At 49.1% G+C, this 21,117-nt stretch overlaps 2 pseudogenes; both read left to right on the forward strand.

Annotated features, from left to right (window-relative positions):
• The window catches only part of LOC136451024 (DNA repair endonuclease UVH1-like), a 43,646-nt pseudogene extending 40,312 nt beyond the window's left edge, over positions 1-3,334 (forward strand).
• A 210-nt stretch (positions 3,335-3,544) lies between these two features.
• Positions 3,545-19,084, forward strand: LOC136470353 (uncharacterized; annotated as a pseudogene).
• The last annotated feature ends 2,033 nt before the right edge of the window (positions 19,085-21,117 follow it).

Genomic DNA, 21,117 nt, shown 5'->3' on the forward strand with positions numbered 1-21,117 from the left:
TGCTCCTTTGCGACCGGTTACAAGGCTCCAGCGTGGCATTCAAAAGAAGAAAATTTATACTGATGGCACTGTCAGGTACAGGATGTTAGCAAGCACTGGTGAACCGACTGATCTAGCTGATGCACTGCAGGATAAAAATTGGAAACATGCCATGAACTCTGAATATGAAGCACTGATGAGGAACAAGACATGGCACCTAGTTCCACCACAGAGGGGAACCAATGTTATAGGGTGCAAATGGGTGTATAAAATCAAGAGAAAGTCTGATGGGAGTCTAGATCGTTACAAGGCTCGTCTTGTGGCCAAGGGCTTCAAGCAAAGGTATGGAATAGATTACGAAGATACATTCAGTCCAGTAATTAAGGCTGCAACTATTCGAGTTATATTGTCTCTAGCTGTATCTTGTGGATGGTCTCTTCGACTCGATGTGCAGAATGCATTTTTACATGGGCTCTTAGAAGAAGATGTATACATGCATCAACCTCCTGGCTTTGAGGATCCAAACCGGCCAAATTATGTGTGCAAACTTGATAAAGCCTTATATGGGTTGAAGCAAGCTCCTCGAGCATGGTACTCTAGGTTAAGTGAACGGTTGATTCAATTGGGGTTTAAGGCATCCAAGGCTGACACATCCTTATTCTTCTTCAGTAAGGGAGGCATCACAATGTTTGTTCTTGTGTATGTCGATGACATAATTGTGGCAAGTTCCACCGAGCAAGCAACAAGTGCATTACTTCGAGATCTTAAAGAACAGTTTGCATTGAAGGACTTGGGAGACCTTCACTATTTTCTTGGTATTGAGGTACATAAAACAAGCGGTGGAATTCTGCTTACACAAGAAAAATATGCGTCTGATCTACTGAAGAGGGTCGGCATGGCAGACTGCAAGCCGGTCAATACACCGTTATCCACTAGTGAGAAGCTATCTCTGTATGAAGGAACTCCTCTAGGGGCTCAAGACACCACAAGATATAGAAGCATTGTAGGAGCTTTGCAATACCTAACATTAACACGACCGGATATCTCATTTGCTGTGAATAAGGTTTGTCAGTTCCTTCATGCTCCAACCACAATACATTGGGAGGCCGTGAAAAGAATATTGAGGTATATAAAGCAGTGCACTGGACTTGGACTAAAGATCCACAGGTTGGCTTCCACACTAGTAAGCGCCTTCTCAGATGCTGACTGGACAGGCTGTGTGGATGACAGAAAATCCACTGGAGGATTTGCGGTTTTTATAGGAACCAATTTAGTGTCCTGGAGTGCTCGCAAACAATCCACTGTCTCTAGATCGAGTACTGAAGCAGAGTATAAAGCAATAGCCAATGCTACGGCAGAGGTTATGTGGATACAGACCTTGTTACATGAGATCGGTGTGAAGAGTCCTAATGCTGCAAAATTATGGTGTGACAATCTAGGCGCCACGTACCTTTCAAGCAATCCTGTGTTCCATGCTAGAACAAAACACATTGAGGTGGATTATCATTTTGTGAGAGATCGGGTCAAGCAGAAACGTTTGGAAATCGATTTTGTTTCCTCCAAGGATCAAGTAGCTGATGGATTCACCAAGGCTCTGCCTGTACGGCTTGTTGAGAATTTTAAGATCAATCTCAACTTGGTAAAGTTGTGATTGAGGGAGGCTGTTAGAAATAGCTTGTGATATGTCAATGTAAATCCTGTAACGTGATCTTAGGTAGACCGGCATGAGAGCCCTTGATTGTAGGATTGTTACTAAAGATAGAAACTGTTGTATAGGATCCTAGAAACATGGAACTCTCATGCCGTGATTTCCTGAGTCTGTTACCTTGTAAATGTGCTACATATATCAACACGAACGGCGCCCCTGGCTATCATCTTGCCAAGCGCTTCCACCATCTGCCCTCTGTATTTCTACAACCTGTTGATTAGGTGGTGTTTCACTCTGTCACTAAAAGTTTAATTTCAGTCTGACCATAGCAAAGTGGTTACTGCATGAATGATGCCACACAATGCTTAGTCAAATGACCTTTTCACCTGTCTATGAATCTACATGTGGGTTCATATGCTCGGTATCATGTGTTTATTTTAGCTCAATCACAATCAGCCATATGCAGGCAAAATTGCTGTCATACTTTTCTGACATGAAATACATCTATCTTCTTTTTTTCAGGATGGCCGTTGCATTGGACCAACTGTTGCAAATGAACCAGAACCTCTTTTATGTCAGAACTCAATTACAAGAAAGGCAGGTGGTAAAAAGGCACCTGAGAAGGAGATGCAGGTGATGCTTATGAGTTATGATCATATTGTTAGTGGGCAGACTATATGCTTTGTTTCTATTTGGTGGATTGCTAAAAATTTTACTGTTGCAATTTTCTAGGTTATTGTAGACATGAGAGAGTTCATGAGCAGCCTTCCGAATGTATTACATCAGAAAGGTATCCGAATAGTACCGGTCACCCTTGAAGTTGGTGACTATGTTCTCTCTCCTTTGATCTGTGTTGAGCGGAAAAGTATCGCAGACTTGTTCCAAAGCTTTGCTTCTGGTCGTCTGTACAATCAGGTTGAGACAATGGCACGTTACTACAAGATCCCGGTTCTCCTCATCGAGTTCTCACAAGATAAGAGCTTTTCCTTTCAGGTATCCGCATCTCCTCTCCCCTCCCCTGCCCAGGGGGAAAAATCATGATATCACCTCACCTCATTGTTCTAACTGGCCTCTCATTCTTTTACAGTCTGCAAATGAGATCGGGGATGACGTCTCTCCAACCAACATTATCTCAAAGCTTTCGCTGCTAGTGCTGCATTTTCCTCGGCTTCGCATAATCTGGTCACGCAGCTTGCATGCTACAGCAGAAATATTTATGTCACTGAAAACAAACCAGGATGAACCTGATGAGAAAAAAGCAACAAGAGTTGGCGTGCCCTCTGAGGATGGAATCGTGGAGGATGATGTGAGGTAAGTCGTGCACCTCGTATAAAACCAGAGGGGAGTAAGCCCAAACGTGATGTATGCCTTTTTTTTTTTTGGGTCTATAGGTCTGAAAATTACAACACATCAGCCATTGAGTTCTTAAGAAGGCTTCATGGGGTGACGGATTCCAACTACCGAGCAATCATGGATGGATGCAATAGCTTGGCCGAGCTGGCCCTGCTTCCAGTGGAAAGGTTGGCGGAGCTAATGGGCGGTCAGAAGGCTGCACGGACGCTCAGGGAGTTTCTCGATGCCAAGTGCCCAACCATGCTGTAGCCAACAGTGATGCTTAAGGAGTCAAGGGCCAGTGTTGTTTGTATTGTGTTCGATAGGGATAGTTCAGTTGCTGTACCTTGTAAACAAAACAGATGTTGTACACTACCAATGCCAATGCCAATGCCAATGCCAATGCCAGTGCATGTTGTTGTCTGGAATTAATACACAAGCTGTGCATGGTAAATTTTTCGGAACTGTGTGCTCGTGGGCCAAAGCAAACTTGGAGAAAATGCCGCAGCAGGTTATGGGCCTCGCAGGCTCTTTCTACCACAAAAAGTCCCGGCCCAGAAACTCCAAAACCCTCATTTGTTGTTGGTCCTCGCCGGGCTCCGGGCATCCCAATTCCCAACTCCAAGCTTCCGCCATGGCGTCTCCTCCCGAGCGTGAGGTCGCCGCCCTCGAGAGCTGCTTTCGCTACCTCCCGGCCGATGCCGTCCCAGCTGTTGTCGATTGCGTCCTAGCCTCCTCCACCTCGTCCTCACCTTCTCAACTCTTCCACGCGCTCCTCCGTTCCTCCCCTCCCTCCCAGGTTGTTTGATTGCTGGCTTGCTGCAGCTGCTGCTGCCCTCTTTCGCTTCCACTTCAACTAACATCAGTTGATTGCTCTCTTCTTCCCAGCGGGAGCAGCAGGGTCTCCAAGCCCAGTGTGAACGTCATGCCGCCATCTGCCACGCCGCGGCGCTTCGCCATTTGCTCGCGCAATTCGGTCGCAACCCCTCACTAGTCCCTTGCGTCCACTTCCTCTTTGGGTAATCACAATGCCTAATTTCTCGCTTTGTTTCGGCTTTCAGACAGCCCTCCTAAGGTTAGGGAGGCTCTGCGCTTACTGCTGTGGAGGGTCTTCCTGCCCCTGCTCAGGGATAGCATCCAACCCAGTCATCCTGCCTACTTTCACCAGGTGCCTGCTCCTCATCTACTCCCCACTTAAATTATTTTGTCTTGTGTAGTCCCCATTTGCTTTATATGTACCCTGGGTTCGCTGTGGTGTCTCAGGTAATCGTGATGATGTGCGATGCAGTCTCTGACACTGGATCCTGGGACCTGCTAGGAGCCACAATAGTATCATTCTGCATACAGTCATCTGTTGTTGCCATGGGTTTGTCCGCTGCAGATGCCAACTCCATGCTTTACCAAAGTATAATGGAAGCAGATTTTCCTGGGGAGAGTCTCTCACGCCTACTACCGCTCTCCAATTCAAGCAGTGTGTTAGCATCATTGCTGGTGGACATGTTGGAGAGGCAAAGGACCATACCTACCTCCCAGGAAGGTGCTGCTGATCTAGATGCATTAGTTCAGAATTTGACATGGGACCTCTCCAAGTTGGTACTCAAGATGTTCACACATGCTCAAGAGTATCGGTCTTGTGCCACTCGGATCCTTCTTCAGCCTGTACTCATCTCGCTTGCACATGTTTCCTGTGTCACTGTATCGTTTGGTGCAGTCCAGCATAAGCTATCGAGGTTGCTTAAAGTCTATCTGTTTGGCAACTATGTGTGACCAGTTGTTAATTCAAATTGCCCCTACTCAAGTTATCTCTCGCCTGCAGGTTTGGTTTCCTAGAATGTATATGGAATTCCTGTATTTCTCTATTTCCTTTGGGGCCTGGTGAGCGGCTTGATGCATACAGCATACTCTCTTTGTACTTGTCAACACTGAAATCAGGACATCAAGCCGCTGTCTTGGGAGTTGACATTGTCCAGGAATTTGACCTTAGGAATGTCAGTGAATTCTGGGATGAACTGCGCATGGGACTGGTGAGCCTTTAACCCCGCACCATTTTTCTTAGTTGCATACACTCAAATTTGGAATTCATGCTTGAACATTACTGGTCAATGTTATGTTGCAGTGACATCTGTACCTTCTATACACCAGGTTGACAAGGATTCTTTAGTAAGGAAACAGGCCTTCTACGTCTTAACAATATCACTTAGCATCTTTACCTCTTCATCTGGAAATGATAGCAGCCAGCATTCCTCCAGCAGGAGCTCAGCTGCTTTGCCTGCTCAAATCAAAGCAAATGCTGGGACAACAAAAAGAGAAAGGTGGGCTAACAAAGAAGCCAAGTCCCTTGGCGTTGGAGAGATGGACCAATCAGGTGGACACTGTTCAAATGGTCAAGATCGGTGGAAGGTCTTCTTGTTACTCTATGAGATGCTCCAGGAGTATGGGACACATTTAGTTGAAGCAGCCTGGACACACCAGGTTAGTTGGTTTCCTAGTGTTTCTCTTATCAAAAGCTATCAACAATATGATATTTTTAATGATTCTACTCCTGAATCTAACACTTTTAGTGCTATGTAGGCAAGTAGGAATAGCACAGCGAAACAGTAATTGTTTATACAATCACTTTTGGCTTATGTTGGGTTGATTGTCCAAAAACCATGTTCAGGTAGTGCGGCTGTTTGAGTCTATGCCACAGAATGGCTATCTGAATCACACCTCCCGTGGAGCCTTTCATGCTCAGATGGAATCTTGGGAAGGAATTTTGTACTGGATGGCAGTTTTGTGGGAGCGTGGGTTCAGTCATGAGAATCCTCAAGGTGAGTACTGATATATAGTTATCTGTGATCCATATATATTTAGAACGCTATTCCATAATCTGCCAGCTTGAACGTCTTTTGCAGTGAGATGCCTGGTTATGCAATCCTTTTTGGATATTGCATGGGAACGCTACAAGGTTTGCGCTCAGATAACTCCAAGGGGTTTTGTGCTCGGTCCTCTGATATGTGGTTTGAATGATGTGGTTCATCATAAGGATTTCAGTTAGTTTTATTCGTTTTACACTAGTTCAATAGAACATATTTGATTCTGCTCTCAAAGAAATGGAGCTATTTTGTTTTTGTTGGGTCCAATTTTACCCGAGAATCTTGCATTGCTTCATCTATATTCCCTTTTGTCAAGGGCGTTAAACCCCAAGGTAGCTCGACCTCGACTACGCAATTCGTAGTCTCGATCCGTCTTCTCCGGCGAGGTTTTCCCCTCCGCCGTAGGCTTAGTTGAGAGAGAGAGATATGTTTTAGGGGATAATACTTTTTTTGCCTCCTCCTTCAATGTCTCGGTTACCAGAATATAAGGCCAGGGGCCAACCAAACGAGAGCAACACGCTCCTATAATTCAGGATCTGATAAAGGGAAATAATCTAATAAAAGGAAACTAAGATATCTTCCTGGCTTAGCCACTCGAACCGATCGGGCTTCCCTCTTCACGCGCCAACTCCGCGCCCGCGCTCGCCGCGCCCGCGCCCGCGCGTTCCGCTGCCCGTCGAACGTCTCTGGCACGCCTTCTCCTCGTGTAGGTCTTTCCCCACATGACATCTCCCCTCCCCTCGAGACTCAGCTCGTCCTCGAGCTGAAACGCTGGGTACTTGGCGCGGAATGGGTCGACATCTTCCCAAGTTGCCGAGGCCGGAGACTCCCCTTTCCATTGGATCAGCACCTGTCGCACGCCTCGTGCTAGACGGAGTCGCACGGCGCGTTCTGGCTCCGGAACGACAGCCCCATGGTGGACTGTAGGTAGTGTAGGCGGAGCTGTTGGTGGTGGCCCGTGGTACTTCTTCAGTAGCCCGATGTGGAACACGTCATGGAGCCGGGCGCCCGGAGGCAGCTCGAGACGGACAGCCACCTCGTTGATGAGCTCGGTGATGCGATAGGGACCGTAGAAGCGCGGCTTGAGCTTGCCGGTGGTGGCCTGGGGCAGGGACGACGCCGGACGCTGACGGAGTCGGAGGAGAACCCACTCGTCGACCCGATAGGTGACCTGGCGGTGGTGTCGGTCGTAGTGCACCTTCTGAACCGCCTGCGCTTGCTCCAAGCGGTAGCGGATGTCGGCGATGAACTCGGCGCGTTCCGCCATGCTCTTGGCGACCGCCGCGACGCGTGTGTCCCCCGGTTCATAAGACCGGATGGAGGGTGGATCCCGGCCGTAGACGACGCGGAACGGCGTGTCTTGGAGCGAGGATTGGTACGCCGTGTTGAAGATGAACTCCGCCCATGGGAGCCAGCGAAGCCATTGGCGCGGCCTGTCACCTGTCAAGCAACGCAGATACATGATGATCACTCGGTTAGCTGCCTCCGACTGCCCGTCAGATTGCGGGTGGAACGCCGTTGTCATCTGCAGCTTGGTGCCCATCAGCCTCATGAGTTCGCGCCAGAACGTAGAGGTGAAGACCGGGTCGCGGTCCGACACCATAGATTGCGGGACCCCGTGCAGGCGAACAATGTCGGTGAAGAATGCTTGGGCGACGGACTCGGCGGAGTAGGGGTGCGCCAAGGGGATGAAGTGGCAATACTTGCTGAACCTGTCCACCACCGTCAATATGACAGACTTGCCACGCACTCGGGGAAGCGCCTCGACGAAGTCCAAGGCGATGTCAGTCCAGACACCCTGGGGCACGGGTAGGGGAAGCAGGAGGCCGGCCGGGCTCAAGTGCTCAGACTTGTTACGTTGGCACACCCCGCAGGCGCGCACCCAATCTTGGACGATCTGCTTCATGTTCGGGATGTGGAAGTCGCGCCGTAGACGATGGAGAGTGCGCTGGACTCCCTCATGGCCCTCGTCGTGTGTCGCCGCGATGATCTCCTGCACCAAAGGGGAGGACGGAGGGATGTACAGCCGCCCGCTGTACTGCAGCAAGTCGTCGACCAACGCCCATGGGGCCGCGCGCGCGCCCGCGCTGACCTCGTCCCGGATTGCGATGATGGCCGGGTCCTGTCGTTGAGCATCGCGGAGCCGGCTGACGAAGTCGAAACGGGGCGCCGAGAGTGCCAGGATGGTGCCCTCCTCGGTGTCACGCCGGGACAGAGCGTCAGCGACGGCGTTCGCGGCGCCTGGCTTGTATTCCACCGTGAAGTCGAAGCCCAGCAGCTTGCCCACCCAATGGTGTTGAGGGATGGTGGCGAGGCGCTGATCCAGCAGGTACTTGAGCGAGTAGTGGTCGGTCTTGACGACGAAACGACGACCCCAAATGTACGGCCTCCAGTGGCGGACGGCGGTGACCAGGCCGATCAGTTCCCGCTCGTAGGCGGCGAGCGCGCGGTGGCGGGGGGCGACGGGGCGGCTGAAGAACGCCACTGGGTGGCCCTCTTGGACCAGCACGGCGCCGAACCCATGCGTCGATGCGTCGCACTCCACGGTGAACGGCTTGGAGAAGTCCGGCATGGCGAGGACGGGCGCCGAGGTGACCGCAGCCTTGAGGGCGTCGAAAGCCGCTGCGGCCTCCTCTGTCCAGGAGAACCCGTCTTTCTTGGTGAGGGCCGTCAGCGGGGCGGCGATGGTGCCGTAGTTGTGGACGAATTTGCGGTAGTAGCCCGCCAATCCGAGAAAGCCGCGAACCGCCCGCGCCGAACGAGGGACCGGCCAGTTGTGGATCGCTTGCACCTTGGTCGGATCCATGGCGACACCCGCCTCCGATATGACGTGGCCGAGGTAGGCGACCGAGGTGGAGCCGAAGGCGCACTTGGCGCGCTTGACGAAGAGGTGGTGCTGCCGGAGGACCGAGAGGACGGTGCGGAGGTGGCGTAGATGGTCTGCCCATGTTGCACTGTATATAAGGATGTCATCAAAGAAGACAAGAACGAACCGGCGGAGGAAGGGTCGGAGCACGTCGTTCATCAACGCCTGGAACGTCGCTGGTGCATTGCAGAGGCCGAAGGGCATGACGAGGAACTCGTAGAAGCCGTCATGAGTGCGGAAGGCAGTCTTGTGGATGTCCTCCAGTCGCATGCGGACTTGGTGGTATCCCGACCTCAGGTCGAGCTTGGTGAAGAAGCGGGCACCGTGAAGCTCGTCGAGGAGCTCGTCGACGACGGGGATGGGGAACGCATCCTTGACGGTGAGCGCGTTGAGCGCCCTGTAGTCGACGCAGAAACGCCACGAACCGTCCGCCTTCTTGACGAGGAGGACCGGCGAGGAGAACGCCGAGTCGCTGCGGCGGACGATGCCTTGCTCGATCATGGCGGCGCACTGCCGCTCCAGTTCATCCTTGTGCGCCACCGGGTAGCGGTAGGGGCGCACGGCCACCGGCTCCGTGCCCGGCTTGAGGACGATGGCGTGGTCGCGCGAGCGTGGAGGAGGCAGCCCGCGCGGCTCCTGGAAGACGTCCTCGAACGACGCCAACAGCCCCTCCATGAGTGTGTTGCCATCCGTGGCTGCGCAGAGGGGGGGTGCACGGGGGGTCGGTACCCCAGCCCAGCGCACCGTGCGTCCCTGACGCTGGAAAGACAGGGACCGCGTGGCGAAGTCCCACACGATCGGCCCCAGGGTCGCCATCCACTGCGTACCCAGCACCATGTCATAACCTGCAAGGGGCATCACAAATAGATCGACGTGGAACGGCGAGTTATGGATGACGATCGGCGCGTTCCGGATCACGCCGGGACAGGAGATCCGCTCTCCGTTGGCCACCATGGCCGTGAGACGCGGCCGTGGCTGGATCGCCAGACCCGAGCGGCGGGCGGCAGCTTCCCCAATGAAGCTGTGGGTGGAGCCCGAGTCGAGCAGCGCGGTGAAGTTGGACGCCCCCACCGTCACATGGATCTGCATGGTGCCCACCATCGGCACGCCCGCCACGGCGTACAGGGAGAACACCGGGGTCTCGGTGTCCGGCGTGTCCTCCACCTGGGCTTCGGCCGCCGCGTCGTCGTCCTCCTCTGTAGAGTCCAGGAGGAAGAGGCGCTTGCACACCTTGTTGTGGCCGCGGGTGTACTGGTCGTCGCAGTTGAAGCACAGACCGAGGCGGCGGCGTTCCTCCTGTTCCGCCTGAGTGAGCCGACGCACGGGCCGCCCGTCGACCGTCGTGGTGTCCGGAACGCGCTTGGGCGCCGGATTCGAAGGCAGTGGAGGCTTCGGCCCGGGACCAGGTAGGATGCCCTTGGCGGCTGGTTTGCCCGCGAACATGTAGGGCTCGAGGAGCTCAAACTGACGGGCGAGGCTCATGGCGGTCCCGAGGGACTGCGGGTTCTGCTGCTGCACCAAGAGCGATAGCGGTGGTTGGAGGCCGCCCGTAAAGAGCTGCACCCGCTGGGCGTCATCAAGTTTGCCCGCGCGAGGGAGTAAGGCCTGGAACTGCTCCTGGTAGGCCTCCACCGTCCCGGTGCGGCGACACGCCGTAAGCTCGAAGAGGGGGGCCGAACGGAGAGGCGGCCCGTAGCGCAGGTTGAGGAGCTCTTTGAAGCGCGCCCACGTCGGGGTGCCCTCGTCCTCCTGGAGCTGCATATACCACAGCTGGGCACCATCGTGGAGATTGTACGACGCCATCCAGACCCGCTCTTCGGCCATGATGCGCTGCTGGGTGAAGAAGGACTCGCACTTGTTGAGGAAGATGAGTGGATCGCCCTTGCCGTCGTAGCGTGGAAACTCCGGACGCCAGTGTTTGGGCGGCCGATCTTGGTGGTGCTCCCCCGTTCCCGGACGTCCCCCGGACACCGTGGACGACGGGTTCATTTGGGCGAGCGCTAGGATCGCCTTGGCGTTCGCATCGATGGACGCCTGAAGGGATTTGGCGGTGGTGTCGAAGTTCTGCTGCATCGTCGCCATATTCTTGGTGAGGGCTTCGATGGCTGACTTGAGATCGTCTCCCATGGCACCGGCACAGGACGCGACGGACGATGAGGAAGATGAAGATGGCGGACTGGTGGCTGCGGCTGGAAGGGTGGTAGGGTTTGTGGTGGGAGGCGTGGCGGCGGCGGGTGGGACAGCGGCGGCGGACGGAGTTGAGGATCGCGAGGAACGTGATACCAGGTTGTCAAGGGCGTTAAACCCCAAGGTAGCTCGACCTCGACTACGCAATTCGTAGTCTCGATCCGTCTTCTCCGGCGAGGTTTTCCCCTCCGCCGTAGGCTTAGTTGAGAGAGAGAGATATGTTTTAGGGGATAATACTTTTTTTTGCCTCCTCTTTCAATGTCTCGGTTACCAGAATATAAGGCCAGGGGCCAACCAAACGAGAGCAACACGCTCCTATAATTCAGGATCTGATAAAGGGAAATAATCTAATAAAAGGAAACTAAGATATCTTCCTGGCTTAGCCACTCGAACCGATCGGGCTTCCCTCTTCACGCGCCAACTCCGCGCCCGCGCTCGCCGCGCCCGCGCCCGCGCGTTCCGCTGCCCGTCGAACGTCTCTGGCACGCCTTCTCCTCGTGTAGGTCTTTCCCCACATGACACCTTTGCAGCAAATATGATTTAAAAGTTATGTTTGTATTTCAAACTGAACTTGGGCTTGGGGGGAGATTTGTTAGTTTATGAATTTTTTGGCAGTGATCAGTCCTTCCTGTCCGACTTATTGATTTTATCCCTGGTAGACATTTCACTTTATGCGCTTGTATTTTGAATTTAAGAAAAGAACTCATCAAGTAAGAAAGAGAACTCATCAAGTAACTTTGGTAAATACATCACACCTGCTTTTGTTTAGTGTGTCATGTTGCTCACAGTATTGTTGCTCTAGTCTTTTAGCTTGCTTTCTTATCATCCAATTCTTTTGCCACATTGTTCAATAGTGCATTCTTTTTTATAAATGCTGAGTTATCTTCCTAAACCGCTTGTAGGGATTGGGGGTGCTTATAATTCGAAAACCATAAAATATGCAGAGAGATTTTTCAGAACTTATACCCAGAACTTGGCGAAATGGTAACTACTGCCTTCTTATTTCTTGTTGAGTGTTTTGATACTTCTGACTGTGGAATTGAGTTTTTTTGTTCAAAAGCAATACACTTTTTGTTATCTTCTAGTGTCTTTACATCTATTGAAAAAGTTGTTTATGCATATGTTGTGTCATGAAAGGAGCTTAACTAGTGAATCTCCTTGCATTCCTGTCTTATTGAAGATCTCCTTTCAATATTGCCTTTTCATCACTATAGCAACAGATAACAGAAAATGCCTTGTATGCACTATAATGGTTTAGCCTACATGCACATGCTTGGGCTGCGAGGACTTTGTATTTGTGTCTTCAAGGGATATTTATGTTGTTTGGCGACAGACATGCTACTCTTTAGTTTGGTTTGGTTTCAATTACTGAGCTCTTGCAGTTGCAGTGTGCTGCTGAACCCACTTCTGTTGCATGCATGCCTTCTTTACAGTGACCGCATACATCTGGTTTGGAGTCTGGCATCTGCGGCTAAGCAATATTCATTTGGCCGAGCAGGATTAATGACTCTTGCATCCTGTGTTGCTTCGTGCACATATCAGTCAGAGACAAATGATGTGCCATGTGCTATATCTGGGAAAGCAGCGACACAATGTGATGGATGTGTGCCTACAGAAGTTAGGTTAACAGATTTGTTAGATGTCTTATGGATTATGGATTCTTAGTGAGAGGAGTAAACAACACTTTAATCCAAAGTATCGTCTGAAAGGTTCTACTCTTCATCTCTTTCTCCTCAAGAAATTTTGGTAAGTGACAGTTATGAATAGACAACTTGTTAACTTGAAGTCCAATGCAGTTTGTGAACAGGTTATCCAAGTTGCAACATCACTGATAAGTGCCACTGAAATTCCACTTAACCAGCTTCTGCATTTCATTGCTACAATTCCTCGAGAGTTCACTGATTATATTGGTAAGTACACAAGAGAAAAGGAACCTTTTTTAAGTATCTCCTTCAATATTATCTACAGTGCTGTGTTAACATTAGCTCTCACTGCTATTGTATTTCCTTGTAGGACCATTGAGAGTAGTAGTTCAGAAATGGTTTGTTCAGAAGGAAGAATGTTCTGCTGGTAACACTTTGTTGAGTAAGCTGATTGATTTCCCTGCCACCTTCGTAAGTCAAAAACAGAATGAAGGTTCGAATGTTTTTGATGACGAGGATGTGGATGCATGGGAAGCTGAAGCAAGGAGGTGGGCTAGAACCCTTCTTCTTGTAACCTCGGAGGAGGAACATTTGAAGCGAATCTTTGGGGTTTGTTTTTCTTGTCACTTGCTTGTATATATACTTGTAAAACAATAGGATCTCTATATTGTGCTTGGATCTTGAACTTCAGCTATGCAATTCCTTTTTCTATTGCCCTTGTGTGTTTCAATTTATCTTTGGTTCAAAATGGTAATTTTCATTGCAGTTTCTAGAGGCATATGGCTACAAGCTCTTTGAGCAATGTCCCAGTGGAGATTTCATACCCACAAAATTTTTTATCATTGTTTTAAGCTTCATTGAGGAACTTGAGGTGAGGCAGAGAAAGCTTGTTTGCCAGAGTAATACAATCTTAAGAGGAGGTTCAGATCGAGTAAATGGATTAGTGCTTGATGATCTCAACAAAATGCTCGTGGAATCACTTTCGCTTGTTTTGGTAATCCTCTCTTTTTTTTTTCAAACCATCGCTGAGAGCTCTGTGTGTCAGCCTTTCTATAATTGCCATCTTTAAATCTTATCTCAGGAAAATATGGTGGCCTTCAGCAAGCTGTCTTGCTCTGTTTTCTGGTTTAGAGATGTGGAGAACAAGGATTTACCCCATTCTATCAAAGGAAAGCTTGGAGGCCCAAGTCAGCGTCGTTTGGCTACCTCTATCACTTCTTCAGTATTGCAGGGTGTATGTTCTGTCCTGCTTTTTTCTTTGGCTTGCTTTGTGTAAAAGGTTCCATTTGACTTGTTTCACATAATCTTTCAGATATAGCGCATTACAACTATCTTTGATGTTTTGTCTGCTGTGCTAGTCCAACAAAGTTTTCCTTTCTACCACCCTTCAATATGGGTTCATTCTAATGTTAGTTGCAGTAGTAGTGATTGCGACGTGTACTCTGCAACAGAATACATCCTATATACGATGGTGTGATCTGCTGGTGTCCTGGTATTTCTCCAGTAAAATCGTGCACAGTGATCCCTTATAGTAGAGTAAATTTGACAGATCAACCAACATTTTAAGGCTAATAGTCACAAAACCACCAACTATTGTGTCCATTTCAGAGACCCACCAATACACAGGGTTATTGCCTCACTAACCCGCCATTTTTTGCTTTGTACTGTTGTATGCTAGCTTGAGCTCACATTGTCAGTCTCACCATTACATAGTCAACCAACTGTAGTGTCACCGTCACCCTTTGATATTTTAGCTCAAAACTAAAAACCTGTTTGGAGAAAACAGAAAGTCATACTTTTCTGTAGATAGTAACAGTTGTCATTTTCTTTTCCCCCTAATCACTTCTCATAATTTTCCTATTTTTGGTACTCCTTACATTGGATGAATATGAACATGAAACTTTATATGTACAGGTAGAGTTCAGTAAGAAGCATATCTAGACCACCTTTCTTTCTGGTAATTTTCTTCTTAACTTTGCCCACTGAGGGTGCACTGGGCTGTTATAAACATCCTTAAGGTCCAGCAACTGAGAGATTACCGTGTCAAATCCTGGGAGATCAGCAACAAATCCACTAAATATGTAGCTAATGAGATTCAACTGTGGCCATTAGACACAACTGATTCCATTCCATTGGATTATCCACAAGTTGACATTGACGATTCTTCTATTGATTTTGTACATACGGGGTGCAACCTAATTGGTGATTGTATTTGATGTATCCCTTGTAATAGGGTGGCATAGGATGTTTTCGGTTTGAGGGCAAGGTGGGATATGTTAGAGCCATCCCTACTTTGGGGGATGGGATAATCCCAGTTGCCTGTTTGGTTGCATCATTGGGATCCTGGTTCTTTGTTTGTTAGGAGGGATAGGCAGGATTAGGATGATACAGTTTCTTGTTTGGATGGATGGATTATAGGTAAGATGGATAACTGGATATGGTTACCTCTTCCCAAAGTTGGTGAGCTTTACCTTTATTAACATGACACAAAAAGTGCAAGTTTCCATACATATCCATTTTCTAAGACAATGTTATACAATATCCATATAAGCAGTATCATTGTTGCATAAAGAATCAAAATATAGAGTCACACAATCACTTTGGAAAAACAACTATAATGCTTTGCAAGACAAAAACGTAAGATAAAAAAAAACAAGAACACTTTCATTGGGTTTTCTCCTCGAACGGCACATGCTTGATCCATGTCAACGCTTGGATGGGGTGGTGCCAGGGACCACCAAAATGGAACGAGGTAAGGTTGGTGATTCCAACGTGGTGCCTTTTTTTTTTTTTGGCTGCATTTGCATGGTTGTGTCCTTGCGATGGTACAAAACGTCCAAACAAAGCTGAGGCAGCAACCATAACATGCTAGTAGGCTACCGAGGAAGGTTATTGATGAATTAGTATCTGCATTGTCCAATGGATCTCTCCGGTACAAGCAGCAGGGCAGAGGTGGCCACTGACGGGATCTGCTTCTCTCTTGTGCTTGGATCTGGTCTGAGGCGGGAGCAAGGTACAATCCAAAAGCTGGATGGAGAAGGGAGGATTACATGGTGCCTGTGGATGGATGAGGATGCCGCCGTGCTGGTGCAAGAGAGATGGGGAGAGGTGTCCTGTGGGAAAGAAACGGTGATCGCAGTGCAGCGTGCAAGTCATGTGCTAGAGGAAGAGAGATGGGGATGAATCGGTCTGGCTGATTTTCTCGGATCGGCTCATCCCAGATCTGAGAGCATATTCTCTTCAGAGGACCATCCCATCCACCCATGTCCTCCAACCATGCACCCTTAAAATTGGGATGATCTTGTCCCATCTCAAAATATCCCTCCAACCAAACACACCTGTTCTTACTTTACCTGTTTTGAAGTGCACCTCAACATGCAGTTGCTTTGGTTTGACAAATTCCATCTCCTAATTCACAGATTTGGTCAGTGCGATGTGTTAGTTCTGACCATTACTGCTCCGGTGATTCTGTTTCTTCTGCATTTTGCATGCTATGGGACTTCTATTTGAATGTTACCCATCACTCCACTATTGCCACTGAGGTATGCTGCTATTTTTAAACAACAACAACAACAAATCATTTAAGTCCCAAACAAGTTGGAGTAGGCTAGAGTTGAAACCCAGCAGAAGCAATCAAGGTTCATGCACGTGAATAGCTGTTTTTCAAGCACTCCTATCTAAGACTAAGTTTTTGGGTATATTCCATCCTTTCAAATCTCATTTTATTGCCTCTACCCAAGTCAACTTCGGTCTTCCTCTGCCTCTCTTCACGTTACTATCCTGGCTTAGGATTCCACTACGCACCGGTGTCTCTAGAGGTCTCCGTTGGACATGTCCAAGTCATCTCAACCGGTGTTGGACAAGCTTTTCTTCAATTGGTGCTATACCCCTAATCTATCACGTATATCATCGTTCCGAACTCGATCCCTTCTTGTATGACCGCAAATCCAACGCAACATACGCATTTCCGCGACACTTATCTGTTGAACATGTCGTCTTTTCATAGGCCAACATTCTGCACCATACAACATAGCAGGTCTAATCGCCGTCCTATAAAACTTGCCTTTTAGCTTCTATGGTATCCTTTTGTCACATAGGACACCAGATGCTTGGCGCCACTTCATCCACCCTGTTTTGATTCTATGGCTAACATCTTCATCAATATCCCCGTCTCTCTGTAGCATTGATCCTAAATATCGAAAGGTATCCTTTCTAGGCACTACTTGACCTTCCAAACTAATATCTTCCTCCTCCCGAGTAGTAGTGCCGAAGTCACATCTCATATACTCAGTTTTAGTTCTACTGAGTCTAAAACCTTTGGACTCCAAAGTCTCCCGCCATAACTCCAGTTTCTGATTCACTCCTGTCCGGCTTTCATCAACTAGCACTACATAGTCCGCGAAAAGCATACACCAAGGGATGTCCTCTTGTATGTCCCTTGTGACCTCATCCATCACTAAGGCAAACAGATAAGGGCTCAAAGCTGACCCTTGATGTAGTCCCCTTGTATTTTTAAATACTAATTTACTTAATCACTCTTTTTCAATGTCTTTCTGTTAGCTTTCTTTACATAAATTCTAAAGTCAGCCTTTCTCTTTTTTTTCCCTGCATAAGACTGGAGCTGAACTTCACCTGGCAGCTTATGAAGCTCTCGCCTATGTTCTGGCAGCTCTATCTACTGCTTGCAGTTCTCAGTTTCTGGATTTTGTGGAAGCAAAGCAGACAGATCAAGCCTGCGAGTTTTCATTGGACATTTTGGTCACCACTTTCCTTGACAACATCAACCATCTTCTTACAGATGGAACTCTGACACGAAGCAGAAGATCTGTTTTGATGACTTGGAAGGTTAGAATAATATCTTGCCTCCTTCTGCAGTACATAAAGAAGCCAATTTGGATGGCTCCTAATTGTTAATTTTCATTTTAGTGGCTTTTTCATTTTAGTGGCTTTGTATAGATTCCCTTCTATCCATTTCGGGCTGCTATAGTGACAACGAATCTCAGGTGAAGAGATTGGAACCTTTATTTTCTGATTTAACCCTCTGATGCATTTTTCTTGATGTTATCGAAAGGTGAGCTTTGTACGACTGTGTTACTTTTTAGCTCTATGATTTCTTCAATTTACATTCATAATGGCATACAATCTCATTTCAGTACTCTGTTATGTCAAGGGTGTTGGTGCTCTAGGTAGCTGGCCCTCGACTACGAAGCTCGTAGCTTGGGTTGATAATAGCGTGGGGTTTCTCCCCTGTACGCTATGGTGAAGGGGATGAGATTAAGAGAGAATAGAGAGATTAGGAATAGGTTTGTTCTTGCTTGATTCAATCTCAGCTCATTACATGATATATATAGGAGTCTGGCTCCTTGATTCTTGCCCAGCCTTAACCTCTAATCCCCAACCAACTCCTAAATGCTACCTTGATTCTTGCCCAGCCTTAACTTCTAATCCCCAACCAACTCCTAAATGCTATTGATCACAGCCGCCTGGGCCTCCTCGGGCTCCTTCTGCCTGCGCATGCTCTTGGGAGAGCACCCCTGGCTGTATCTCGTGCCCGGAGCCGGCGGCTGTATTGTTGGCCCCACATGACATATTACCTGTTTATTTGGGGGAGCCTTGCATAACTGAAAGCTGTAACTTTCTTGTATTATTTTTTGTTAGTTTGATTAAAAATTTGTAGCTTTCCTATGTCAACTGGATACCCATTTTGTTCATTCTAGAACATATGAACTCAATACTATGTTATTTAGAGGGGCGACTAAAAGTGCTAATCCAAATTATTGATTTGTTTTTGTAATGCAAATTGGTCCTGTGTTGGAACACAGTTAATCTACTTATCATTCCAAGTTTTTCTTGTCTGCTAATTCTTCAACTTAGATTATCCTGAGATGCACTGATTTCCTCTGTACTTAGTTGTCTTTTCTTAATCTTTGCAGCCTTGAAAACGCTGGTGAAAATTCTGTCGTATCTATCCTGAGATGTGTGAGATCTGTTTTGAGATTGTTACACTTGAATATGGGCAACAGAAAATTTACCTCTTTAGGCATCAGTTATGAGGTACTATTCGTTGGTATCTTCTCCCTTCTGTGTAACTGTTTATTCCCAAAGTATCCTCCCTTTGTTCCATATTATAAGTCACTTTAGCTTTGTCAGTCAAACTTCTCTAACTTTGACCAAGTTTATAGAAAACACGCCAAAAGTTTCAACATCAAATCTGTTTCATTAGATTCTCCAAGAAATATGTCTTGATAGCACATTTATTTGTACTTGTAGATGTTAATGTATGTTTCAAAAAATATGGTCAAAGTTAGAGAAGTTTGACTTAGGACAAAACTATAGTGATCTATAATTTGGAACGTAGGGAGTAGCTGTTTACAACCTAATACTAGATGCTAGCTTGACATTACATTATTGTTAGTTCTTTCCTTTATAAATTTGTTTGCTAGCTTCTTTAATTGCAGTTGCCATTCAGTATCTTTTTATCTCTGTTCAGATGATGATGCAATTAGCAAAGTCCTCCTGGATCTTGCACCTTAGCTGCAACAAACGCCGAGTGGCATCGGCACCGCAAAAATGAACTAGCTTCGATGTTTTTCGTGCCGTGGTGCGACGGCCGTGGTAGGCTTATCGCATCACGCTGTAACACCCTGGTGTTACATTGTAATGTTTTGCTGAAACATTTCGTAAGCATCTGAATTATGTGCATATGTGTATGATATAAAGTATACCTCGATGTTCGGCACTTGAAACATTCATAAGAAACATGAGTCCATGGTTACGTTTCATATAATACTGTGTAATCGAATTGTTCGGGAAACGAAAAGGCTAAAGAATGTTTGGCTAACGGCGATAAAAGAGGTGTGGTCAGATAAGGATAGTTGGTTAGTACCTCACGTAGGCTGGGTTTGGATTCCGACGTGAAATCGTTCGCTTCAACGTCATTCGCGTATGTTTCGGAGGTGGCCGACGATGCCACTTTTGGCAAACTCTGTAGAACAATTGGCTTAAGAAGTAGCGCGATGTAATGACTGCGGTCGATAGTTTGATGAACCTTCTTGTGCATCGAGCAATTAGTTAGCGATTGGAGCATTGCGTACAAGGTTTCTCACTGCTTTAAAAAGCGTGCCTGACACCTAGCTTAAGTCCTGGGCGCGGTCACCACCCACTGCTGGCGTGCCAGCACCCACAACCGCGCCCGGCTATGCCCACTGCGCCGTGCACGCGAACGGCCTGCGCGTCCTAGCCACCTGCCCCGCTGCTGCTCACCCTGCGCGCCGGCACTGGCCACGTTTCCTTGCCGCCGGGACACGACACGCACGTCTTGCTCTGCGCTGCCTTGGCCGGGAGCGCGCCGGGCCCGCGCTACACGCCGCCCCTCGCCACGTCGGTTTTACGCCGTTGACATCGCTTTGGCTGCTTGTGCGTTGGACGACAGTCTGCCCGCCGTCACCTCGCGTCGCACTCGCGCTGTGTACCTTGTCGGATGCTGCCCGCTGCGTCGCCGTACCGTTGCCTCGTCGGCTTGCTGCCACGCCTTACTGACTAGCGCCTGGAGCCACGCCCTACTGCTTCCCCATGGCCGTGCATGTCAGTAGTTGCATTGACGACCACCGCAGGTCCGAGCCAAATCGCGCCATGACCTCCCCTGTCTCCACTGTCTCCTTGGCCACCGTGACGATTTCCCCCAATTCGCCTTAACCGTAGCTGTAGACTCCAATTCGTCTTAGGCTCGGCTTCGTTAGGCATCTGGCTACGTCCTGTCCCCACCTTGCTATGTGTGTCCTTGCACATGGCCGGAATTTCATAATTCCGCGTCACCAGCTCCATAAGGCCAGGCGGACGCCCTCCAACAGCGAACCAGCCACGCAGTGCATCTCGTAGCGATTCAGTGCACCCACGGTCTCGCCGTATCCTCCTAAGCACTCCACGCACCTCAGCAGTAGCATCGCAGCAGGCCAGCCCCACTGCCGTGGTAGTGCCACCGTCGGGCACCGCCGCACCACCACGAGCGCACGTGGCCAGCCTTGCTCAGACCACCTCCGACCGAACCATCAACGCGAAGGTAACCGTGAGTACTCCCTGGTGCTCTCTAGCTTGTGTGCTGGCCTCGCCTTCGTTGTTGCTCACGGGAACGTGCCCGCCTTTGCAGGTCAGGAGCCACCGCCGGGGAGGGAGTTCGTGACTGCTCTCTGCTCGACGTGTTGCCTCCAGTAGCTTCTGCGTGTCATCAAGGTACCTATCGACCCCTTAGGTAGACCGTAGAGGTTCGGGTGAGGCCGGCGTAGTCGCTCAGTGCCCGCGCTGTCGCGCCGGTGCGCGCCCTGGTGGCCAGGGACTTAGTCGCGGTGAAGACGTAGAAGTGGGAGGGTGCAGATGTAAAACGGTAGACTGAGAGAATAGTGCTCTGGTGCTCGTGGAGATTACCAAATACGTCGGGGGTGTTCGTGCTTATTTGCCAACGCGCGCAGGCCTTTCCCCGTTGCGGGCCGTTGGCCGGCTGGGCCGCGCCTCCGTGTGGGCCGCGCGACGGCCTACTATCGCGCGCGGGCGGGATGACGCGCTGGACCGGGCCACGCGTTGTGGGCCGACGTAAGAGGATTCGGTTTTCTT

This window comes from Miscanthus floridulus, chromosome 1, assembly GCF_019320115.1.
Source record: "Miscanthus floridulus cultivar M001 chromosome 1, ASM1932011v1, whole genome shotgun sequence".
In the NCBI taxonomy this organism is placed as follows: Eukaryota; Viridiplantae; Streptophyta; class Magnoliopsida; order Poales; family Poaceae; genus Miscanthus; species Miscanthus floridulus.